The 27,071-nt window shown below is 40.3% G+C and overlaps 1 protein-coding gene across 15 annotated transcripts in view; it reads right to left on the reverse strand.

Moving 5' to 3' along the window:
- The window catches only part of Dtna (dystrobrevin alpha), a 378,064-nt gene that overhangs the window by 250,784 nt on the left and 100,209 nt on the right, over positions 1–27,071 (reverse strand). Inside the window, exon 1 of one of the 15 annotated variants that reach the window (XM_057788649.1) lies at positions 22,555–22,637. The exons of 13 other annotated variants lie outside the window; for them this stretch is intronic. The gene's annotated coding sequence lies outside the window, so the exon portion shown is untranslated. Of the gene's footprint in view, positions 1–22,198; positions 22,436–22,554; positions 22,638–27,071 lie in introns of those variants that run through there. One more of the 15 variants, XM_057788648.1, reaches the window with a different exon arrangement.

Genomic DNA, 27,071 nt, shown 5'->3' on the forward strand with positions numbered 1-27,071 from the left:
GGGGAGGTCAAGATCATGACAGGGAAACCAACAGAGACAGCTGACGGCACTTGTGGGAGCTCATGAACTCTAGACTGACAGCTAGGGAGCTGGCATGGAACCGACCTAGACCTTCTGCTTGTGGTTGAAAGTTTTGTATCTTGGTCCATTTTGGGGACCCCTGTCAGTGGGACCAGGATTGATAGACCTTCACACACGAGCTGGCTTTTTGGAACCTATTCCCTATGGTGGAATGCCTCTCTCAGCCTTGATGCAGTGGGAAGGAGCTTGATTCTGCCTCAGTTTGATATGCCATGCTTTGTTGACTCCCATGGAAGGCCTTATGATTTCTGAGGAGTGGATGGGGGAGGTGGACAATGAGGACTACTGAGAACTCAAGAACAATGGCAATGGGTTTTTGATCCTACTGCACGTACTGGCTTTGTGGGAGCCTAGGCAGTTTGGATACTCCTCTTACTAGACCGGGATGGAGGTGGATGGTCTTTGGACTTCCCACAGGGCAGGGAACCCTGATTGTTCTTAGGGCTGACGAGGGAGGGGGACTTTATTGGGGGAGGGAAATGGGAGGTGGTGGTGGGGAGGAGGCAGAAATCTTTAATAAATAAATAAATAAATAAATAAATAAAAATAAAAATAAATAAAAAAAGAAAGAAGGTTGGAGGAATGAACGAGAGGAGAGAAGGGTGGGGAATTGTGTTTGGTATGTAAGATAAATAAAAAAATTAATAGAAAAAAGAAAATTATATTACAAAAGAGATGACAGACATATGCAAATGAATTATATGTATATATAGTTTTGACTATATACTATTTGCTATATAGTATATAAAGCTGATTTTAAGGCAACAGGTCTAACATAACTTATTATGCATAGAAAACTCTCCCAGGTATTATTAATTGTCATGGGTATTGTTTCTTCAATCAAATATTTGGAAGCTACAAGGCAAGAAGAAGATGAACTGGCAGGGAACCATTTTCAGATAAGCTGAGGAACTGTAAAAGAGTGTAACAGCATTTGCTGTTCAATGAAAACACTGCCGAATTATGGCAATAGCTATCCTGATTAAAATATGAGCAAGCAAAGAGTAATCAAGGGTTAGGCACAAAGGGTCTTTCTGGTGCTTTTCATTTCTGTAGGTTAAAGAACTGCAGAGTGTATACTTCAGGTCTTTGGTACTACTTCTCTGAAGTTGCACACCCTTGTACCCTTCAAAAGTCTGCAATCATTCTGAGAATTTTCTTCCCTGAAATAGTGTTGCAGATTATGAAGAAAGAAATGAACTTCTATGGATCAGGATTTGCAAGGCTCAACTCTTAAGCCCAGAGGTTTGAGACTGTGGAGAACAGAATTATATCACTCTACCCACTCAGTTTTCATCACAGGCAAACGAGCTGGTGAATGAAAGGATTGGGAGAAGAATGTAAGAAGCTATGCTTTTGAAATGTTCACCTTTTCGAGGTGAAGGTTCGTATGCCAAGTCTAAGAACTATTAAAGTCCAAGAAAAGGAAGTTTAGGTTTACCTCAGAGAATTCATATTTTCTATGTTCTATGTGAAGAATTTGAGTATTTCAGGTAGGTAGAGAGAAGAAAATAATCTCAGCACCTCCTGACTCTAAGATCACAGCAATGAGTGTTTCCTTCTAGTGTTTTCTAAATCTGTATCTACACAGTGTGATGAATTGAATGATTTTGTGTGTGCTGTTGCTATTGTTGGATGATAACATCAACATTTTTCCAAATCATCAGACTTTTAGGGACATCAGTCCACGATGGGAACTATGCTGAACTCATCAATTGCTTAATAGAGCTCATACCCTCTTACCTTGGCACCTGAAGCTTTTCATTGTGTTGGTATACCAACACAACAGATGAGGGTATGAAGTTAAGGATGTTAAGCCAACATTAGTTTATAAAAACATACTTAATCTAAGAAAAAACATGCAACCACTTTAATAATATAAATGGCCATCTAGAATTTTACTGAGTATATTTATTATATTTTTAATCATTTTATTTCTAAAAATTTGGTGTGTGGTTACATATGCTTATTCATTTTTGAGTACTCATGTGTGCATACATGTATATGTGTGTAACTTTTCAGGAAGTTCCACCTTTCCCATACCCATGGTCCTAGTAAGCATATCTCAAAACCAACTGCTTATGCCCGTGCTTCACCTTGAAAGTGAAGACGTTCCTAGTTACCCCTTCTGTTTTCATGTTATTTCTGAGCACTAAAATATCAGTGAAACATCTTGAAAAGAGCTCTGGAGCTTTCCTACACACCCGCCCCCACCCCCACCCCCAAGCCTGCCTTGTCTGCAAGGTCCTTAGCTGTGGAACAGTTTCCTGCCATTTCACTAAGGCTACCAACCCAGAGCAGTGAGTGCCTGACTAGAGGGCAGGCCTCAAGGTCCCCGCCAGGGAAAGCGGGCCCCTGCTGCTGGGACTTCAGTCTCTGCTGTGATCTCCTGGACCTGCTCTGCCTGCGCCCTACTTCCCTTAGTCCCTGGCTCATTGGGGCATCCAGGAGTTCCTGTGTAGGTGCTGAGAAGTTTCATCGGGACGGGTGAGTGTGTACTATCCTGGGGCAGACTGTCCCGGTAGAGAGCACAAACGCCCCTACACTAAGGCTACCCAACCAGAGCAGTGAGTGCCTGCCTAGTGGGCAGGCCTCAGCAACCCCCGAAAGGGAGCGCAGGCACCTCCAGCTTGTACTGCAGTGTCGCCTGTGTTCTACTCGACCCCGCCCGACCCCTTGCATTCGGCCTTCTTTACGCGGGTCATTGGAATACCACGCATCCATGTTTTGGTGTTGAGGAGTTCATCTGGAAGGGAATGGTTCCTGCCCCTACACTGAGGAGATACACCTAGAGAGTTAGTCACAGCAAAGACTGGTCCAAGACATCAGGCCTCTCCTGGCTCCATTTGAAGGAAAAGATGGGCAGGCGCCAATGCAAGAATTCCCCCAACAACTTGAAAGGCAACGTGACATCACCAGGATCCAGGAATCCCGAAATGAGAAGTCTACACCCTAATCCAGAAGAATTAGAAGAATTCGACTCAAAAGTGAATTTTATGAAAATAATAGAGGACCTTAAACAGGAGGTGAAAAACTGCCACAACCAATTAGAGATTACAAACAAAAAGGTAGAGGAAATGAATAAATATCTCAAAGATACCCAAGAAAACCAAGAGAAACAAGAAAAAGTAATCAAACAGGTAAGGGAAACGGTTCAAGACTTGAAGAATGAAGTGGAAGTAATAAAGAAAACACAAACCGAGGGAAGGATGGAGATGGAAAATTTGAATAAACGAACAGGAACTACAGAGACAAGTACCACCAACAGATTACAAGAGATAGAAGAAAGAATCTCAGACACTGAAGATACCATAGAGAAAATAAACACTCTCATCAAAGAAAACAGCATAACCAACAAATTCTCATCACAAAACATTCAGGAAATCTGGGACACAATAAAAAGACCAAACCTAAGAATAATAGGGATAGAAGAAGGAGAAGAAGTACAGCTCAATGGTCCAGAAAATATATTTAATAAAATTATAGAAGAAAACTTTCCCAACCTTAAGAAAGATATTCCTTTGAAGGTCCAAGAAGCATACAGAACACCAAATCGACTGGATCAAAAAAAACATCTCCTCGTCATATAATAATCAAAACACAAAACATACAGAATAAAGAAAGAATATTAAGAGCTGCAAAGGAAAAAGGTCAAGTTACCTATAAAGGTAAACCTATCAGACTTACACCTGATTTCTCTATGGAAACCATGAAAGCCAGAAGGTCCTGGACAGATATACTGCAGAAACTACGAGACCATGGATGCAACCCCAGACTACTATACCCAGCCAAGCTTTCGTTCACTATAAATGGAGAAAACAAAATTTTCCAGGATAAAAACAAATTTAAACAATACGTAGCCACAAATCCAGCCCTTCAGAAAGTAATTGAAGGAAAATCACAAACCAAGGAGTCCAACAATGGCCACAATAACTCAGACATCTAATGACCCTTCACCAGCACAACTTGAAGAAGGGTAACACACAAAATCTACTACCAAAAAGAAAGAAAGGAAAAATGACCGGAGTTAACAACCACTGGTCGTTAATATCACTTAATATCAATGGACTCAACTCACCTATAAAGAGGCACAGACTAAGAGATTGGATACGAAAACAGGATCCAACATTCTGCTGCTTACAAGAAACACACCGCAACCACAAAGACAGACACCTACTCAGAGTAAAGGGCTGGGAAAAGGTTTATCAAGCAAACGGACCTAAGAAGCAAGCAGGTGTGGCCATACTAATTTCTAAGAAAGTTGACTTCAAACTAAAATCAATCAAAAGAGATGGAGATGGACATTTTTTACTCATAACAGGAACAATTCACCAGGATGAAGTCTCAATCCTGAATATATATGCCCCTAATATAAAAGCACCCACTTATGTAAAAGAAACGTTACTAAAACTCAAGGCAGTCATCAAACCACACACACTAATAGTAGGAGATTTCAACACTCCTCTCTCACCAATGGACAGGTCAATCAGACAGAAACCTAACAGAGAAATAAGAGGATTAAGGGGGGTAATGAATCAAATGGACTTAACAGACATCTATAGAACATTCCACTCAAATAAGAAAGAATATACCTTCTTCTCTGCAGCTCATGGAACCTTCTCGAAAATAGACCACATACTCAGTAACAAAGCAAACTTACACAGTTACAAAAAAATATCGGTAACCACCTGTGTCTTATCAGATCATCATGGATTAAAGTTAGAATTCAACAACAATGCTAGCCCCAGAAAGCCTATGAACTCATGGAAACTGGACAGTCAACTACTGAACCACACCTGGATCAAGGAAGAAATAAAGAAAGAAATTAAAGTCTTTCTTGAATTCAATGAAAACGAAGACTCAACATACTCAAACCTATGGGACACTATGAAAGCAGTGCTAAGAGGAAAATTCATAGCATTAAGTGCCCACTTAAAAAAAAACGGAGAAAGCACACATTGGAGACTTAATAGCCCACCTGAAAGCTTTAGAAAAAAAAGAAGCAGACTCACCTAGGAGAAGTAGAAGACTGGAAATAATCAAATTGAGGGCTGAAATCAACAAAATAGAAACACAGAAAACAATCCAAAGAATAAATGAAACAAAAAGCTGGTTCATGGAGAAAATCAATAAGATTGATAAACCCCTATCCAAACTAATCAAACGGCGGAGAGAGAATACGCAAATTAACAAAATCAGAAATGAAAAGGGACACAAAACCACAGACTCAGAGGAAATTCAGAGAATCATTAGATCTTACTACAAAAACCTGTATGCCACAAAATTGGAAAATGTTATAGAAATGGACACTTTTTTAGATAAGTACCATATACCAAAGTTAAACCAGGACCAGGTGAACAATCTAAATAGACCTGTTAGTCGCGAAGAATTAGAAGTTGTTATAAAAAACCTCCCCACCAAAAAAAGCCCAGGTCCAGACGGCTTCAATGCAGAATTCTACCAGAACTTCCAAAAAGACCTAATACCTATACTCCTTAATGTATTTCACAATATTGAAACAGAGAAGTCATTGCCAAATTCCTTTTATGAAGCTGAAGTTACTCTGATACCAAAACCACACAAAGACACAACCAAGAAAGAGAACTACAGGCCAATCTCACTCATGAACATCGACGCAAAAATACTCAATAAAATACTAGCAAACCGTGTCCAAGAACACATTAGAAAAATTATCCATTATGATCAAGTAGGCTTCATCCCAGAGATGCAGGGCTGGTTCAACATACGAAAATCTATCAATGTAATCCATCATATAAATAAACTGAAAGTAAAAAAACCTTATGATCATTTCATTAGATGCTGAAAAAGCATTTGACAAAATTCAACATCCCTTTATGATAAAGGTCTTAGAGAGATTAGGAATACAAGGGTTGTTCCTAAGTATAATAAAAGCTATTTATAGCAAGCCGTCAGCTAACATCAAATGAAATGGAGAGAAACTCAAAGCTATTCCACTAAAATCAGGAACACGACAAGGTTTTCCACTCTCTCCATACCTCTTTAATATAGTGCTTGAAATTCTAGCAATAGCAATAAGACAACATAAGGGGATCAAAGGGATTCAAATTGGAAAGGAAGAAGTTAAACTTTCATTATTTGCAGACGATATGATAGTGTACATAAGCGACCCCAAAAACTCCAGCAAAGAACTCCTTCTGCTGATAAACACCTTTAGTAGCGTTGCAGGAAACAAGATCAATTCCAAAAAATCAGTTGCCCTCCTATACACAAAGGATAAGGAAGCAGAGATGGAAATCAGAGAAGCATCACCCTTCACGATAGCCACAAATGGCATAAAATATCTTGGGGTAACTCTAACCAAGGAAGTAAAGGATCTATTTGACAAGAATTTTAAGTCAATGAAGAAAGAAATTGAGGAGGATACCAGAAAATGGAAGGATCTCCCTTGCTCTTGGATTGGGAGGATCAACCTAGTAAAAATGGCAATTCTACCAAGGGCAATTTATAGATTCAATGCAATCCCCATTAAAATCCCATCAAAATTCTTCACAGATCTTGAGAGGACAATAATCAACTTTATATGGAGAAACAAAAAACCCAGGATAGCCAAAACAATCTTATATAATAAAGGATCGTCTGGAGGCATTACCATCCCTGACCTCAAACTCTATTACAGAGCCTCAGTATTGAAAACAGCTTGGTATTGGCATAAAAACAGAGAAGTCGATCAATGGAACCGAGTAGAAGACCCTGATTTTAACCCACAAACTTATGAACACCGAATTTTTGATAAAGGAGCTAAAAGTATTCAATGGAAAAAAGAGAGCATCTTTCTGTGCTGGCAGAACTGGTTGTCAACGTGTAGAAGAATGAAAATAGATCCATATCTATCACCATGCACAAAACTCAAGTCCAAATGGATTAAAGACCTCAATATTAGTCTGAACACACTGAACCTGATAGAAGAAAAAGTGGGAAGTACTCTACAACATATGGGTACAGGAGATTACTTCCTACGTTTATCCCCAGCAGCACAGACATTAAGGACAACATTGAATAAATGGGACCTCCTGAAACTGAGTAGCTTCTGTAAAGCAAAGGACACTGTCACTAAGACAAAAAGGCAACCCACTGACTGGGAGAAGCCTTCACCAACCCTGCAACAGACAAAGGTCTGATCTCCAAAATATATAAAGAACTCAAGAAACTAGACTTTAAAATGCTAATGAACCCAATAAAAAAATGGGGCACTGATCTGAACAGAGAATTCTCAACAGAAGAAATTCAAATGGCCAAAAGACACTTAAGGTCATGCTCAATCTCCTTATCGATAAGGGAAATGCAAATTAAAACAACTTTGAGATACCATCTTACACCTGTCAGAATGGCTAAAATCAAAAACACCAATGATAGCCTTTGCTGGCGAGGTTGTGGAGAAAGAGGCACACTCATTCATTGCTGGTGGGAATGCAAACTTGTGCAACCACTTTGGAAATCAGTGTGGCGATTTCTCAGGAAATTTGGGATCAACCTACCCCAAGATCCAGTAATACCACTATTGGGAATATACCCAAGAGATACTCCATCAAATGACAAAAGTATCTGTTCAACTATGTTCATAGCAGCATTGTTTGTAATAGCCAAAACCTGGAAACAACCTAGATGCCCTTCAATGGAAGAATGGATGAAGAAAGTGTGGATTATATACATATTAGAGTACTACTCAGCAGTAAAAAACAATGACTTCTCAAATTTTGCGTGCAAATGGATGGAAATAGAAAACACTATCCTGAGTGAGGTATCCCAGACCCAAAAAGAGGAACATGGGATGTACTCACTCATAATCGGTTTCTAGCCATAAATAAAAGACATTAAGCATATAATTTGTGATCCTAGAGAAGTTAAATAAGAAAGTGAACCCAAAGAAAATCATATAGTCATCCGCATGGAGAGGGGAAGTAGACAAGATTGCAGGGCAAAAACTGGGAACTTGCGGGTGAGGTGGCATGGGGCAAAGGGGAAATGGGATGAGAAACATGAGAAGGGGAGGATGGGAGGAGCTCGGGGGATTGGGATGGTTGGGATATAGGAAGGGAGGATACGGGAGCAGCGAAGTATATATCCTATCTAAGGGAGCCATCTTAGGGTTGGCAAGAGACTTGACTCTTGAGGGGTTCGCAGGTGTCCAGGAATATGTCCCCAGCTGGTACCTTGGGCAACTAAGGAGAGGAAACCTGAAATGACCCTATCCTATACTGACGAATATCTTGCATATCACCTTAGAACCTTCATCTGGCGATGGATCGAGGTAGAGACAGAGTCTCAATTTGGAGCAATGGTCTGAGCTCTTAAGGTCCAAATGAGGAGCAGAAGGAGGGAGAACATGAGCAAGGAAATCAGGACCACGAGGATTGCACCCACCCACTGTGACAGTGGAACTGATTTATTGGGAGCCCACCAAGGCCAGCTGGTCTGGGACTGAATAAGCATGGGTTGATTCTGGACTCTCTGAGCATGGAGGACAATGAAGGCAGATGAGAAGCCAAAGACAATGGCACTAGGTTTCGATCCTAATACATGAACCGGCTTTGTGGGAGCTTAGCCTGTTTAGACGCTCACCTTCCTGGACGTAGATAGAAGACCTTCGTCTTCCCGCAGGGCAGAGAATTTGGACTGCTCTTCAGTATCGAGAGGGAGGGGGAATGGTGTGGGGGGAGGAGAAGAGGAGTGGGGATAGGGGGAGGGGAGTCGGGGGAGGGGGCAATATTTGGGAGGAGGGGAGGGAAATGGGAAACGGGGAGCAGGTGGAAATTTTAATTAAAAAAAATAAAAATAAAATAAAAAAAAAGAGCTCTGGAGTGTCCATCTCAGGAGACCTATTTTTAGACTTCTCTTTAGACAGATTTGTTCTGGAAATTATTTAATCTCTCCATCTTCCTTCTCATTAGGGCGGTCTGGAAGAGAACACTCTCCTTGATTTTCGCAATTATGCTCCTTGTTTTGTCTTTGGATTGATCTCTACGTTTTGGTGTTCTGAATTACTAATTCTGGATAAGAAGTAGAGAAAGAAAGTATGAAAACATCAAGGAAAACACGGGACTTTGTGAAATACTGTCACCAAATGCCAAGGTCCTAAGAAAAAATTGTTCCCCTCAGAACAATGCCCCTGTGTTACAGGAGCTGATTATAGTTGGGAACATTTTACCTGTCTCTCTTGGTGAGTGTTCTTAGTCCGTGAAAGGCTCAAACTCGGAGAAGATAATTACGGGGCCTATTTGTATAGAACATACACTTTTGAAAATAGGCTTGAGAATATTCAGCTATACCAAACAAATTTCTCAGCAATCAAAATTACAAAAACTATGAGAGCTTTCCTTAGCAGCCAACTTCATATTTCATCTACCTAGACCTTATACATTAACATAAATTTTAATACTTATGAGAAATGCATTGCAGTATATTCTTTCATCACCCTGTCCCAATATTGATTTCTTTAAAACTCTTGTTCAGAACAATCAAATCATGCAATTTTGTTTTGGGCAATATTTGTTTCAAATTACATCTGCTATATACCCCATATGATTTTTCAGTCCAAGGGGATTTGCAACCAACGTTAATTATAAGAACACCAATGGACTGGGAATGAGGAGCTTCTGGAGAAGATGTGTGCCATCTTTGAAATTTGGAGAAAATGCTTTTATAAGCAGATGAGACAGGGATGTCATATGAAGCAAAGGGAAGGCACTCGGGTAGCCAGAGGACTTCTATATATAGGGGCTGTTTGAGTTCTGACTCCAGCCCCTGCCCAGGAGCAGACATTCATTGTGGTTTTATTTTTCTTGCATTGCTTATTTTCAGGGAAGGATCTGGGTTTCAGAGGTACTCTGAGAACAAACCCTTTGGGACAGGGTAAAAGGCTGTCTTTGATAACTACATATTTAGCTCTTCAAATTCATTGCCCTTCCCTCTAGCCTCACATGTCACCCTATAGGAACACCACCATGAAGTTTCCTAACTTTGCACACATGAGAACCTCCACCTTGAACGTTCTTGCCATCTTCCCTTATGTAGGGAACACTCATTCATGTATTGGGATCCAACACCAGTACTATCTTCTTCAGGGCATCTTCTCTGGGCACTATAACCCTCTTGCCCTCTGCATCAGCTCCACATGTCGGGGTCACTTTGCTAGACAATGCCTTCCTCCAGAGCACTCCATGGATCAAGACTGAAACACAAGCTAACTCAGAGTTTTAGTAAAGCCCTACTCCAGCACTCTGATGATCAATCATGTGATCGTGGCATACTGCCAATTGTTCTTCTGTTGCTGGGAGATAACAAAAGAACACAGAGAACTACATGTGATTGTATTATGAAAATGTCTGCTTTCTTATGAGCTGGGAGATACGGCCAAGGTTATAACAACGACGTGAAGATGTTATCTCAACATACATCAATCCCTAGTAGATTTCCAAAGAACTGGTTAAAAAAAAAAAAAAAAAAAAACAGACAGTTCCACAGTGTCCCAAACTTATGACTGCAAATGTTTGCAATCTTGCAATAGAACTCCAGAATTACAAAAGTGATCCTTTTATAAAAATGCGTGCTTTCTTTACTTTCTTACATGTGTTTTTAGCCTTATGGAGAAACAGGTTTTTCTTTAAATAAACCATACACAATAGTGGGACAACTCACTCATTTATGAATGAATGATTTTGAGCCATCATCAGAATTTACCCACACAATAAATCTTGTTCATCTATGAATAATTTAATTCTTCTTCACTGGAGCCTTGGGAGAAAATGTTGCTATATACCGAACCCACTCAAAGTATAGAAATGGTCCAGTCAAGGCCAGCTCTGTCTGCTGCTGCTGCTGTTTGCTTTGAGCAGAGTTTATTTAATGTGTATATTCTTGGACTTGCAAAAGCATTTGTGTGTGGGGGGGTGCGTGCATGAGCTGCTTTGATGACCTATGTAGGAAATGCGTTGGCTTCTCTTTTAGCAAACGCATATCTAACGAAGGCAGGCAGTAGCATCTGGATTTTCTTCATCCCTTGTTGTCCGATTACCAGTAATGGTTTGGCAGAAAGCCTGAGGCAGTTGTCCCCAAATGCTGCACCACTGACCGGTGAGGGCATTTGAAGAAAAGTTTTATTTTAATTTATTCTTATATCATCACATTAGAAAATACAACTTATATATAAAATTTCACATGCTGTACCATTAATGTCTGTATAGTTAGTGTTTAAAACAGGATGAAAAATGTAACTACATGCACAGAAGTGTGTTTGATTATTATTACTAAGTCTCCCAGGACCACTCCCAAAGACCCATGCTTAATTCAAAATATTTTATTACATTAGTTAACTAGTTAATGTGTGTGTGTGTGTGTGTGTGTGTGTATGTGTGCATACTTCAGTACACATGTGGTAGTGTAAGGGCAGCCTTTCTGGGATGTGCTTTTCTTCTATTATATGTTTCCTAGGAATTGAACTGAAGTCAATTGCAGGTGCCTTTACTCACTGAGCCGTGTCAGATGCCCAGCTTACATATTTTTAAAAATTTACAAAAGCAAAGGAATGCCAACAAAAGTCTATGTTCTATGATTTAGTTTCTTGTTTCCTGAGTGCTATAGATATAAAATTTCTTTAGTTTTTCCTGTTGCAGCAGTATAGCAAACTTCAGTTAACCTCCCTACATTTTTTTGTACTCAAGTTCAGTACCTATATGTGAATGACCTTCACAAAATTCTGCCTACAGTGAGAAATGCTAGTGGTAATTCTCAGAAAACATGCTCTGAGAGAATGAGTTATTGCCTAAGACAAAAGCAGGCTTTTCTGCCAGCTGTATTGTGTCTTCAAGGCCACTGGGGTATCATATAGAAACTGAAGTGATAATTTACCACTATGCAATGAAAATATAATATAACTTGCACACAAGGACTCTCTGCCTCATTATGTTAAATGCTTCCCCCATGTCATTTTCGAGGAGAGACTGGAAATCTAAGCAACTGAGATTGATTTATGTTATGGTGATTGGCAAATGGTGATACAGGATATTTTACAACCTTCTAAGTATTATAGCTGCTAGGAACTCTCAAACTGTATATTACAGTTTGGCTTCCTAACTTTGTAAATAGGAGGAAATGCAACTGCGTGGTTGGCAAATGGTGATACAGGATATTTTACAACCTTCTAAGTATTATAGCTGCTAGGAACTCTCAAACTGTATATTACCGGTTGGCTTCCTAACTTTGTAAATAGGAGGAAATGCAACTGCGTGGTTCCTTGAAGAAGCTCTTAAAACTGATTGAGAGGAGCTCACCGTACTCAAAAGAAACCTGCAGATTCTCCTGCAATGGATGTTTAGAAGTGTTGACGACTTTATTATGCTTTCTGAATTTTACTATAACCCCAAGGTAAAATATAAAAAAAAATTTAATTACAAGAAAATATGTGTGATAACAATTTATTCTACCAGACTGAGGAGATAGTTCAGTAGAAAATATGCTGTTTTACAAGCATAAAGACTTGAAATCCCGACAACCTTACATACATACATAACCCACTTGCTATGGCAGCACTGGGGATACAGAAGATGGGTGGCCCTTGGAAACTCACCGGCAAGCTGGTGTAGGCTACCAGTGGAGTTCCCATCAGTGAGAGAACTGTCCTAAAAATAAATGAATAAATAAATGAATAATGTGGGGGTGGGACCTGGGAAAGGACACTTGGCCTATGCCCACTACATGAATATGCACACATATGCACCCCCATGCATGTGCACTTGCACACAAACATTTATCTGCACATACAAGAACACAGATATACATAAAATCATTCTCCCCATAATTATGACCAAATGATTTCTCTTTCTATGGTGTAAAATAAAAATATATCTCCAAAATGATTTAAAACTATTTATTTCTCTCCTAGTTAGAGTGGGGTGAGGGTCGAAAATCGCTGATGGATAAAAAGCAGAATAATCTTATCAGGATGGACATGTGACAAAGAACATCCATGCCCTGTCGCACCTGCCTGCCTTGATGCCTACACAAGATCCATGTACCTAGGATGCTCTTTGGATAGAGCTACTTTTTGGAAGCATACACCTCACAGAGTAAATTATTGCTTTGCACCATTGGTGCACTTCACCACAGTACACGTTCTGTTAAGGAAAGTGATTGTTTTTTGCTTTATTACCCTTCTCCAGTCACAGGAAAATTCCCTCAGCTGCTTACTTTAGTAAAGAATTTTATTAAACTCAACAATTTCTTTTTAAACCTTTAATATTTCTGATTTTGAAGAAAGTGAGGGGAAAAAATCAATAAACAGATGTTGAAGTTGAAGAAGGCTGTTCTCTTCATAAGGTCTTAATTTAGAAACAAAAACTAAGTTAATGGATTAAAAATGTATGGCCATATTGTAAAATGTGTAACAGTTTTAGAATTTTGAACAAGATAGGTCAAAAAAGCAAGTCATGTTTGATATCTGAGTGATTTTTTATTTGTAGTGTATCACAAGTAATATACCCAAATAACACTAAATATTAATGGATGGTGTGTCAACTTAAAAACAATGTCTTTTATCATGAGAATGAAAATGAATTAGGAAATAGTGAAGATATTTACAAAAGTCCTTTAAAAATCCTTAGCTTTATGTTCTAAAAGTATTATATGACATATAATACTAAATTATAAATTATTTCTAAAGGATATTTATTTCTAAATCATGTATATATGTGAGCATGTGTGTGTGTATGTGTATTGTGTGTATATATAGTTTGTATGAGTTCAGTGTTCACAGAGGCAGAGTCATCGACTCCCCTGGGCCTGAAGTTATAAGAAGTTATGAACTCCTGAATGTGATTTCTGGGGATGGAGCCTGTGTCTTACGCTCTTGACAACTAAGCCATCTTTCTATCCCAAGTAAAAATTCTTAATACAATGTAACAGGTGTCCTTGAAGTAGAATTTACCAAATTATATTTGATGGTGTAACACATTCTTTCTGTGTGTCTCTTTCTCTATTTTCTTAAACTCCATGGTAGAAAATACTGCACATAAACGGGTTGAACCTGTGCACATAGAACATTCATGAAGCTTTATTGTTAGTTTTGGCCAGAATCTCCGAGAAAGACATAAAATCTATAGCAATTTGCTTGATTTGGAATCCTCAAACACCCCATGCAGCATTTCCTAGAATTACTGCCACCAAAGATACAAATTCAGTTTTCTGACTTAAATTGCAATTCCAAGGACCTCAACAAACTGCCTCAAAATGTAAAAGCCTTTAAATGCCCCATTGCTCTTGGACTTCCTGGATTTTATCTCATTAGTGGTCACAGGTAAAGCTAAGCACATGCAGAGCTTGAGTGATGGGAGCACTACTCAATATCCTTCATTTCTAAAGTACAGCGTGTTACTGTGCTCCGCCTCTGCGCATAGTCCTTCTACCACACTTAGAAAGTAGGGGTGGGGATTAAACATGCATTCAGTTATGTTCTATCAATTTCTTTATATGAATTTGTAGAGAGGGAAAGGTAGACATGTCATAATCGTTCCCATATTCTGTAAGATTTCCTTAATAGAAGTTTCTTTGAATTCCCCCAAACTATTTATGGCCTCATGATTGGCAGGAGGATGCCTAAAATCCTAGCTTTGCAAGAGCATTGCAAAAGTGGCAAGGATTCAGAGAGCTAAAATACATGAGTGGAGATGAGTCAGAAGATGTCAACAGGACAAAAGATGCCAGCATCACATCACAGGTGGCACGCTTGCACATTCACCAGGGTGGACCTACTCGTATATGTAAAACTTTGTCTAGTCTCTGGAGACTTGGGGATGCCTAATCACCTGTGAGTTTGGAAATTTGCTGGAACTTCCATAGATATTTCAGGCCTTTCTTTTTTCAGACATGTTGGTAGAGTTCTGTTTCCTATCCTGCTGAAGCTAGGTGTGGCTATATGGTATACCTTGACCAAGGAAGTGTGAACATGGGAAGAAATGAAGGCTGCCTTCAGCCAACATATGACAAATAAGTGACTCACATGAGAGAAATCCTAGCTTTCTAGATCACAGTGAGATTGGAACTTATTTTCTCAGGAAACCACGCTTCATAATCTGTGTATACCTTATTAAACATATATAATATGAAAATTAGGAAACAACCTTCCTCAAGACACAGTAATACCACTTTTGGGTATATATCCAAAAGATGCTCAATCGTGTCACAAGGACATGTGCTTGACTATGTTCATAACAGCATTGTTTCTCATAGCCAGAACCTGGAAACAACTTAAATGCCCCTCGACCAAAGAATGAATAAGGAAAATATGGTACATTTACACAATGGAGTACTACACAGCAGAAAAAATAATGACATCTTGAATTTTGCAGGAAAATAGATGGAGCTAGAAAACATCATTTTGAGTGAGGTAACCCAGACACAGAAAGACGATTATCACATGTACTCACTCATAGGTGGTTTTTAAACATAAAGCAAAGAAAACAAGCATACAAACCACAATCCCAGAGAACTTAAACAGCAATGTGGACACTAAGAGAGACTTACATATATCTAATCTACATGGGAAGTACAAAGTATAAAAAGACAAGATCTTCTGAGTAAATTGGGAGCATGAGGACCTTGGGTGAGGGTTGGAGGGGGGAGGGGAGAGTCAGGGAGGGGAGCAAAGAAAAATGTAGAGCTCATTAAAAATCACTAAAAAATAAATAAAAAAACAACCTCACTAAAAAAATGAAAACAATGTGTCTTTCCTACAAAATAGTTTTCAATACTGAATTTACTTTAGAAGAGAAATTTAAAAGACATTTGTCTTTTGTGTATATGATTGTTTTGCCTGCATGTATGTATGTATACCACATGTGTGCACTGCTTCCAGAAGCCAGAAAGGCAATGCCATGCAGGATCCTATACAGGAGGATAGTGCTCTTAACAGATGAGCTACCTACCCCCTCAGTCCAAGTCTTAAAAGATAATCATTATATTTACTTGAGGTTTTAACAGACAACAGTTCTGTGTGTTAGCATGTTTTTATAAAAGTGTAGTAAGGAACAATCTGAGATTTAGAAGTTCATTTATATTAGAAGATCAACTTCATTCAAAAAAATTATTCTATACCTTTCCCCAAACCAGTGAGGTATCTGTATTCCTGAATTGTGATCATTTTGGTGAATTTGTTTTTTCAGGGTCCACATATTTGTGAACTGCAAATTCATTTAGGAATGAACAGAAAAAAAAAGTTAATGGGATTTAAAAGGGGACTAATAAAAATAAATTTATTGTTCTTTGAAAAAACATGTACATATTCACAAATCTTTCATAATCTGGGTGAGTGAGTCATTTTTACATTGTATTTATTTTGCAAAACTGCAAAGTTCAGCTTTACTTATGCAAACAAATTTCTGTTTGATATTAATAGTATGCGAGAAAATTGAGCATTTTCAGGCGCTTGATGCTAATATCTAACAAAAATATCTGCCAGACATGGCATTCCTTAAATTGTCTTTTATTCTATTTTGAAACATGGTCTCATTATGTAGCTCAGGCTAGCTTGGGATCCTGCTGCAGTCTCTTCGATGCTGGGATTGCAAGTGTGAGCCATCATGTCCAGAAGTGGTCATTTTTAAGAGTCAAAATAATACCAAGTGCCCTAAGACTTGACTTGTTGTGAGGGAATACTTATTCCTGAGAACAGAAAAATGAGTTTTATTAAACAGTGTGAGGTCAACTCAAGTGAAGACTATAAATGACAAAACATTTAAAGAGACACGATGTCTTTCACGGGAAGACAGCAACTAAACCCCATTGCCTAGAACAGGTAAGGGAAGGGCGGGAACTTGACCTTGTTCCTAATCCTTGGAAGCTAACATCTGATTCCTGCTGGATAAGAGTCCTCATTTCTCCTTTAGATGACATATGAAGGACACCATGGGAGATTCATATTTTCTTATGGGAATTCTAGGACTCACATTGGAAATATTAGATTTAAAGATTTAGTTAGAATCAGACGATTGTTTAAAGATAAGCGTTGGTCCCACCTATATTGAGGCTATTGGGAGAAGGAGAGCACTATGTGAAAATAATTCCAGGTGGATGTTTTCATTTCCCCAAATTCAAGATAGGGCATAACAAGGGCGTACAATAAGAGTATGAGAAACTTTCAAACAGTCTGAAGAGTCAAAATTGATGAAACAGCTTTACCAAATCTCAACTTCCTTTGGTCCCCACTGTTAATACTCAATTCTTTTTTAGCTGAAGAGACTTCCTCTACTTTAGCATTTGCTGATAATAACGTGACATCAACAATGCGCTCCGAGGCCTTCAATTTTAAGGCAAAAAATTCAAACAGTTTTACAGTTTAAGGTGATGAACCCAGAGCAATAAACTATCAAGTACTTTCCTTCTCATGCTACACTGGTCTGAAAAGGCCGTTTTCTTACAGTTGACATTCACACAGTGTGCAAGGGGATTTATTTTAATTTAGTTTCTTACTGATATTTTTCATGGTGTGCTATTGAGTGTTCTTGATGAGGTGTGTGTGTGTATGTCTATGTGTGTATGTGTGTGTGTGCATGTGTGTGTTCATGTGTGTGCATGTGTAGTAGAAGACAGAAGCCAATCTATGATGTCATTTCACAGGCATCATTTGCCCTCCCTCTTTCCCTCCCTCCCTCCCTCCCTCCCTCCCCCCCCTCCCTCCCTCCCTCCTTCCCTCCCCCCCCCATTCCTCTTTCTTGTTTGTTTGTTTTTGACAAGGGCCCTCACTGGCCTGAAACTCTCCACATAGGTCAGGGTGACTTGCCATCAAGCCCCAAGGCTTTGCTTGTCTCTGGCTTTCCAGAACTGGAGTTCCACATACATGCCTCTCCACTGGACTTTCTATCCCTGGGTTGTGGGAATAAGACAATGTAAGCCAACTGAGCCACCTCCAGAGCTGAACACGAGCGGTTGGACCTGCTATTTCAGCGCACTGTGCCCGGCCTTTGCTTACCTCTTCACATGCAGCTGGCGGCAGCCGACTCACTCCGCTTTGCTGCTAACATGACTTCTTATCAGTCGACCTCATTTGACATCAACATGAACATCAGTCCCATTTCTCCAGAAGAACAGCGCCCACCAGATAAGCAAATCTTTCCTGATTCTACTTGGCATTTAGTATCATTAGTGATCACTATGCTGAGATCAAAACATATAGCATGGGTAAGAGTAAGCGAAATAAAGAAAGAAGATGATGCCCAGGAATAGCAGCCCTGGAAACAGACAGTTATTCTTTCCTTAAACCTGTAGGGAGTGAGTTTTCCTTTTTATTCTTTTTCTTTCTTTTCTTTTCCTTCTTTCTTTCTTACTTACTTTCTTTTTTCTTTCTTTTTTTTTTTTTGGTGTGTGTGTTGGTCACTCATAGCACCCAAATAAGTGAGGCACAGTTCATGCTAGTAGAGTCTTGGGAACTGCTGGTACACTCTGAAGATAAGGAAAACACATTGAGAGTGACATCTTAGGTGAAAGTTGAGGGTAACAAGCATTCTGTGAAAAGAGAAAGGAGTCTATGGACTCTCACATATCTTAGTGTGTGGCAGATCTCGGAGACAGCAGTTACATTTGAGTAGTGTCGGTGGTGACCTCAAAAGGAGTGGAGAGACGGTAAAGGAATGGTTGACACTTTGTGACAGGCCTTGCAGGATGTGCTGGAAATGGAGCACTCTTGCTCTGAAGGTTGCTGGAGTTTTTTAATCACTAGCAGCTGTAGTTCTTAGATAAAAGACGGATTTGTCCACTTTGAAAGCTATACAGTGGGTGGTGGTGATGTGGCTTAGAGGCAGAGGAATAACTAAGAATAAACTGCCACTGAGTAAGAAGATGAAGACCCACAGCAGAGTCACTACGGTGGAACGCAGGGGGCAGAAAGGGTTAACTTACAATAATCTACAAAGATGTGCTGGCACTGAATCCAGGCAGAGAGAAAGCCGGAAGAGCCAAAGTTTGTGAACAGCTGAAATGACTGGAGTGGGTGGATTAGAGATTAAGAGATTATCTAGGAAAGTGACTAGGGACAAGTGAAAGGATTGCTAAGTATTCTAGACAACACCTATGGAGCTGAAGAACATGAGCCCTGCAGTCAGTATGCATATGTAATTAAGAAGCCTTAAACGAATCAGCTAAAAAGTAAAAGACAAATGAATAACAAAAACATCCTGAAATTACCAATGGCAGCAGCAGACTCTGCAATGCATTGTCTAGGATGAAGATGTGGTTTAAGAAACGATGGTTATTATTAGCACAGCAGAGTGAACGGGCACCTTTTGTAATGATCCCGACATAGACAACTTGGACTCAGAGCTCTAGTCAAATAAGTAAAAAAATCAAAAATACAAAACCAGGGTAGAGTCAATCACAAGGTGAGAATTTAGCAGATGAAAATTTAGAAAGCAGTGGGTCGGTGAGATGGCTCAGAGATTGCCAAGCCTGGCAACCTGAGTTTGATCCCTGGAACCCACATAAAGATGGAAGGAGAAAACAGACTCCACAAAAGTGCCATCTGACTACCACACAGTGCCATGGGACCACCCCATCCCAAACATGCACACATCATAAAAATAGTAGAAGTTTTTAAAGAATTAGAAGCCAGAGAGGTATATTAAACTTCATAGCATGAAGTTCTGCCCTTTGGCATATGACGGCATGAACAAACAAGACTGCAGAATGCAGTTCCTTCTGCAGCCTGACAGACTTCATCAAAACGTCAAAGTCTTTGGCCGAGTGTCTGCTGGCATCTGGAATGCCTGTATCTTCCACTGGAACAGAGGAAACCTAGAATGAACCTCTGCTCACACTGCCTGCAAGCGGGCTTCTGACACAGAGGGCGCTCAAGGCGCCAGGGGTACTTTGTCTAAGCATTTCCAGTCTGCCACCTGCTTCCCTCTCTGCAGGAAACCACCATCCTAATTCGGCCTTGGAAAACCCTTACAAGAGACCCCCCCCCTTTTTATCATCCATTCGTGTATTTTTTTTTTTTTTTGAAATAGTAGTTCCAGCAACTTGAACTTTCAGGGAGCCTCCTAGCTTTCACTGCCAAATGCTGGGATTGTAAGTCAGTGCCACCATGCCAGGTTCAATAAGTAATTTTCAAAATACATTTCAACCTACAGCAAAATCATCTGAGGTATTTAGGAAACAAGACATCACGAGCGAAGACGGGATGGGCAGCAATAACAGAAACATAGCCAGTAACGCGCCAGCTATGATTAGCAGACACACATCAAAGGACAGCAACCTTCACTGTGCTCAAAGCAAAAAGTTCCAAGCTTTCAACTCTGTCATGGAACTAGAAACTTTAGCAATGGTGCAACAGTGAGTGTTTGTCAACACTGTCACTATTAGCCGCATTGCTAAAAATTCTTCCGTGTGAGAATTTTGAACTTTAATTTTTTTTTCATTTTTTATACGTTGAAAACTAAAAGCCAAAACTCAATATAGCAACATTAAATGGTATAACTGAACTAGATGTATAAATGACAGGTTTGACTACACGTGTCTGTGTGTGTCCTGTGTTCTGCTTCATGTAGTCACAAATTACTGTCAGCTTCATTCTTAATGTCAGCCACTCAGGACACAGCCACCCATACAATGTTACCCCTTGCCTGATCTGTCTAGGTACTGTCTGCTCATGGGGAATGGAGAAATACTTGCCATTTGTCTAATCTAATGGGTTCTTTCTAAGTATCACTAAACCTTAGCTACAATTTAACAAACGGCCTAAACTCTTCGAAGGGTGGGTATTTCTAACCAAATGCACACATTGCCAGTCCACAGAGGAGGACTTTAAAATGCATGGGTCAGCCCCTCCTTGCAGCTAGGTCTTGGGCCCTTAGCCTCATTATTCTTCTTTACGGAGAGGGAAGATAGGAGGTGAAACTGGGCGCACGCGGCTGGACCGACCAGTCCTGGCCTCTGCTAACTTCATTTTGTTTGTCCTTGCCCCTCTACCCAGCAGCCATAAGTTCAACTCTGTCGACACAATGCCTACCTTTTGGCTCAGAAGAGCGACACATACTACATTACTTCTTATTATCAAAGTTGTGTGAAAGAAGCCGCATTAATCCACTCGGTGCTTGCATCTACTTAAGCCAACTTCATTCAGTCTGGTCTATCTGACTAAGCAAAACAAGGCCAGTTCCACCGTTCAGCCCCTCATTCTGTCAGGAGAGCGTCAGCACGCTTATTTTCCCCATATAAAGGAGAGTATCCAATTCACACCCTGCACTCTGGGACTATTATGGACAATATTTATTCAGAAGGAATGTTGTGTGAGTCTGGAAAAGCTGTAGTTAAGAAGAGAAGGAGAGGTCACTTTGACCAAACAAGAAACAAAACCTATACATGGGCAAAGAGCGAGGAACTCAAGTTTTCCCTTCTCCTTGCATCGAAACACTTGAGAAGCTAAAACACAACACGGCAATGACAGATTTAACCACTGTTTCCCTCCCTTCTTCCCTCCTCTCCAGAGTTCTTCATAATCTGAACATCTCCATTCACTTAGCAGATACCAGCTTGTTTGGAGGAGAGGAGTTGCTTAGAATTAATGAGGTAGTGCCCCAAACAACAGCGATTAATACATTGTTTTCTTTGATAGAGGCTGCCTGCTTTTTTCTCTGCCACTCCTTTAAAGATGAGGTACTTTCTGATGGTCTTAGAGCACCATGAAAAGAATAATTAGTTAGAACACCTCCTCCCCTTTATTTTTTTTTGAAATATTTTGTGGTTCACTGTCTGCATTTGAAAAGAGAGCCATGCCAGAGAAGCTGCGTTCCATCTCACCTAACTCGGAACTCCATAAGCCTCGGGTACTTAAGGGTTAACGGGAAAGAGCAAGGCTACAGGCTTCACTGAAGTTACAACTCTGAAATGTGAACTTGAAAGAAGCAGTGCACAAATAGTGGGTTTGCTTCAGCCACTTGCAACACTCAAGGCCACCTGCTTCCAGAAAGGAGAGCAGTTCCACCAAGACACAACGAAATCTCTGCGATCTTTCATTCAAACCAAGCACAAAGCAAAAGTCAATATCCACCTTCCCAGAGATGCACCTCCAAGTCCCGGGGGTGTTCTCACTTACCCTGGTCAGGCACAGCATCCGCTCTTCAATCCTTTTAGAGCCAGTTCACCTGATTGCTAGCACGCTCATGGGAAGAACAGATTTTTAGCCGAATCGCAATTACCCCTGAGACTATAACCAACTCTGAAACCCCAGGGAGAGACAGGAGTTTAAAAACCCGGCTTCCAGATTCTGGCATCCAGTGTGTCTATCTTTAACTTGAAAACGATTTGGTTTCACATTCCACTGAAGTCCCACTGGCAGATGCCTTTGGTAAACTCACCAATGGCAGGCTTTCAAAGGTCTCCCTCAGCCCCTCCCTCCCACGAAGCTTCCGCCCATTTCTTCTAAAGCTGATTTACGCAGCTGTCCTTTACCTGTGTCCTCGTGGGTAAAAGGAACTGCTTTCATTGAAGGCGATTTCACAAACCTTTGCAAACTGAAGATCAGCTGAGGACTCGCTGGCTTCCCCTGCCATCACCCCCGCCCTCCTCACGGACAGAAACAAACTGACTTCCAAACTTGGCTGCCTGAAAAAGAATGTCCTCTGATTGGCATTCCTGGAGGCAGAGAGCCAGGCAGCCAGAGCTTGGCAAATGGCTTCCTAGGGATACAGAAGACAAACAAGGAACTTGCCTGGATTCTTATTTCAGTTTGAGGAAAATCCAACCACTATGTTGAGACATTAAAAATATTTCTGGTTGAGGCTCAACATTTATGGTTCTTTTCTATCTGTTTATCATTTTACTCAGAATGACGAGGGCTACAGTAAAACAGGAAGATAGCAGAACTATGATCAAACATTAAATAAACCTTGTTTGGGACTCACTAGAGAAAGAAAAGAGACACAAATGCCACTTCACAGTGTCCCGAGGACTCCTGGTCAATGGGTGGATTTCCTGAGAAATAAAATAAATGCTTACAGAAATCGTGGGGGACTGACTTTTGTTCTCTACTCTGAGCAACAGGAGGAAAACATGAAAGAAACACTTCTTTTTCCCAGGAAGTTTCCTTTTTTCAGGGCTGTCTTAGAAAAATTTAGCACAGGCTGGGAAAGAAACTGGTGTGTGTGTGTGTGTGTGTGTGTGTGTGTGTGTGTGTGTGTATAAGGGAGAGAGAGAGTTGTGTGCGTTTATGACTGCATTTTGGGTGTGCGTTTGTGAGTGTGTGTGTATGCGTTTGCGAGTGTGTGTGTGTGTGAAGGTAAACTAAGTGTCCGATTTTGCACTTTAGTGCTATGATAAACCAATGAAGAATGAAAATGAAATGTACGCCCTGGTAATGCTGAAGCATGCATGGGCAGCCCATACATGGTGGTTCTGCTGAACTTGTCCATATTGGGTTTCATGGTCTAAGTTGATGAGGATGGCTGACTAACAGGGCACCAGATATCATTACAGTTGGTTGTCAACCACCATGTGGTTGCTGGGAATTGAACTCAAAACCTTTGGAAGAGCAGGCAGTGCTCTAGACAGCTGAGCCATCTCTCAATGACCCAAACCAATCTGGTAAGGAAAGGGTTGATTTGGCTTACATGGCCTGATCAGAGTCTGTTTTTGAAGAAAGTCAAGGCAGGAACGCAAGTAGAATCCTGGACGCAGAGGCCATGGAGGAGTGCTGCTTACTGGTTTGCTCCCCATGACTTGCTCTGCCTGCTTTCGTATTCAGAGCCAACTGTGCTGAGGTGGCTCTGTCCACATCAAATCTTTTTGTTTTTTGAGGCAGGGTTTCTCCGTGTAGCCTTGTCTGTCCTGGAACTCACTCTGTAGACCAGGCTGGCCTCGAACTGATAGAGATCCATCTGCCTCTGCCTCTCTAGTGCTTAGATTAAGGGTGTGCACTACCACCACCCAGCCACATCAATTCTTAATAAAATGCCCCACAGATTTGCCTACAAGCCAAGCTGATGGTGAAAACCTCCCAATTGACATTTCTTCTTTCATGATGACAAGCAATTTGTTAAGTTGATAAAAACAAACAAACAAACAAAACAACTAATCAGCTTACTGGGTGAACAGAAAAGCTATGGAGAAGAAACACTCATCAAACAGAGTCTGACAAGGGTGGGGAATGAGCAAGTGTCCTTCACAACACAATAACCTGTGCTTAGCATTCATTTATGGGTCACTAGAATCCAACTGTCTATCACTGAAAACATTCTTCTCTATGTTCAGAGTAGTGTATGTACTGCATGTAACATGACGGGCCATCCAGCCTCTTCAAAAGTCTGGTGAAAGCGTGACAGCTTCAGTGGTTGGATATGCCACAGGATGAAACATTGCCAACTCTCGGCAACTGTCAGCTGGCTGGGTTCATGGCGGTGGTGTGGCTGCAGCTGCTCCCTGGGACCCACAGAGACATCTCAAAACATATTCACTGGCAAACGCTTGATCCCAGAGGACAACTTTCTAAAGTCATTGGCTTTAAATCTTGTTATTTTGTTTTCTTCTCTCACATTTAGAGCAAGATTACTTTTAGAAATCAAGAGGGAAGACCTGCTTGACTGCTTACTACAGCATAAAATTATTTCACTCATATTTTGATGACCCTACGTTGGTGGCCTGCCAAGGGCTTGCTCTTTCAGCTAACTCCATTCCTAGATGTCTGGACAGCAATCTTTACAGGAGGAAAAGGAGAAGGAAACATACGTTACTCTTTAGCCTCAAAGTTAACTAGGGAAAATACAGGCAAAATGGGAGCATCTCCAATTTTCCATCTAGTTTCCATTGTTGAAAAATATACACCCTCACACAGCAGGTTGCGGTTTGCGGAACCATCCCTTGCATGTCTATGGTGTACTAACATTTGTAAAATTCATAAACTAGTTCACAAATAGAAGGATATAACTTCCTGACACAGAGAGCAGCCATCACTGCCCCAGACTTTCTTCTTTCACACAGTACACCAGGAGTTAAGGAGAGTGCGTGGGGTTTGTACAGCCTTGGCTCACGGCCAGTGCAATGCTTGGCCCACTGTATCTTCAGCTGCACACTACTGCAAAACTGATGCTGAGGAAATGCCTGTTTAAACTGGAACACTGCCTGTGGGGCTTGTATGGTAGCCTGTGAGAAAATGGAGATAAGTTGGTTCTCCTTTTTGACAAAATTATTTGTATTATTCCTTAATTTTTTTTAAAAAAGATACCTTTTATTTATTTTAATTTTATGTGTATTAGTGTTTTTCTACATGTATGTGGGTATAGTATTGCATGTCTGGTGTCTTCAGAGACCAGAGTTTATTGGGTCCCCTGGATCTGGAGTTACAGATGGTTCTAATCTGTCATACGATTGCTGGCAACTGAATCTGGGTCTTCTGTAGGAGCAGTGATTGCTCCTGATCTCTGAGCAACTCTTCAGCTTGTACATTTTTAAAAAATAATTCTAGGATGAGCATCCCTCTTCTTGATCAATGAACTGAGATTGTATGAAGTGCATATTGCTTTATGCATTGTGTAACACCTTGCATACCTCCCCAATGATTCTATAAGTGTGTGCATGTGAATTACTTCAAATACTAGCTAGACATGTTTGTTGAGGTTACTCGTGCTGGTCTTGTGGATGTGAGACTAACTGAGAGAAAAAGGGGGTGTTGTTTCTAATTGAATTGCTGCTAGCTTTTATTTGGAGCTTAACATTCTGTAGTCAGTTGAATTATGACAAAACGAGTGAGCTAAAGTTTCTAACATTATCCAGACTTACAGTTTGTTCTCCACACATCCTAGAAGTCCCAGACACAATCATCAGAGTCTTAATTCAGCCCCAAGGTTAAGTGAACACGATGAAATGATTTTTTTTTTCTTCCACAAACCTCCACAAGGCAATTGGTAAGATTTATAATGGCTGGAACTGAGTCTTTATCATGAGCAAATGTCATTCTGCTCTTTTGTAAACACTAGCAGGAGACTGGGAATTGATCAGAAAAATAGCTTCCAGGGCTCACTTCCAAAGAACACTGGGCACATAACTGACAAATCAGATACTCTGGACTAATCACGAACAAGCAGTTAATCTTTGCTCCATTCCCAAGAATAGAATGAACCGGTAGTTCTGAGAGGGAAGTACCACTCATGGTTCCCTTATAGTGAGGATGGTGGTTCAAGCTCAGGTCTGCATGATCTGTGATGTATCTCTGTGAATCTAAACCTGGGTCACTCAAAATCAAATGGACATGGCCAAGTGTTTTCTTCCTTGCTGTCTTAAGTGATACACGGAGGTGGTATTTAGAGGCAATAACTTTGCAGTTGATTTCTTTTTGAGACCGGTTCTTTGGATGTAGCCTGGCTGGCCTGGGACCTGCTCTGTTGACCAGATCGGCATTAAATTCGTAGAGATATGCCTGCTTCTGTCTCACAAGTGCCACCACACCTGGCTGCAGTTGTTTTAAAGTAATTTTGTATTTTATTTATTGCACTACATAAATTCACTTTTATCATTAAGAACCAGATATTTTGATCTTAGAAAAAAATGAAACTGTAACTTGCTACAAAATGTTACATTTTATTATGCAATTTATAAACGTTTTGGCATTTTAAAGGCACATAGTATTAGCACAAGAATAAAGTTTTTCTCCTCAAAGAAAAGAAAATAATTATGAATACCAGTTATTAGAAAAGTAATGAAGGTAGACACTACCCAAGACAATATAAAAGCCACATGTAACTAATATTAGAAAACAGGAACCCTAGTCAGAAGAGGCTCAGAGAATCGACGTACCATGCATATTATTATTGAACACAAGTCAACTGGCATTATTCTTTGAAATGTGGGTTATATGTTGCAAAGAAGTGGAATTATGAATATACAAAGATGCCTACAAGCCCATCGTGTAGAGCCATCGCCTCTGGCTCACAATAAGTAAAGATGCGGAAAACAGCTGCAGTGTCAATCCACAGAGG

The sequence above is a fragment of the Chionomys nivalis genome, chromosome 14, assembly GCF_950005125.1.
Source record: "Chionomys nivalis chromosome 14, mChiNiv1.1, whole genome shotgun sequence".
Taxonomy (NCBI): domain Eukaryota; kingdom Metazoa; phylum Chordata; class Mammalia; order Rodentia; family Cricetidae; genus Chionomys; species Chionomys nivalis.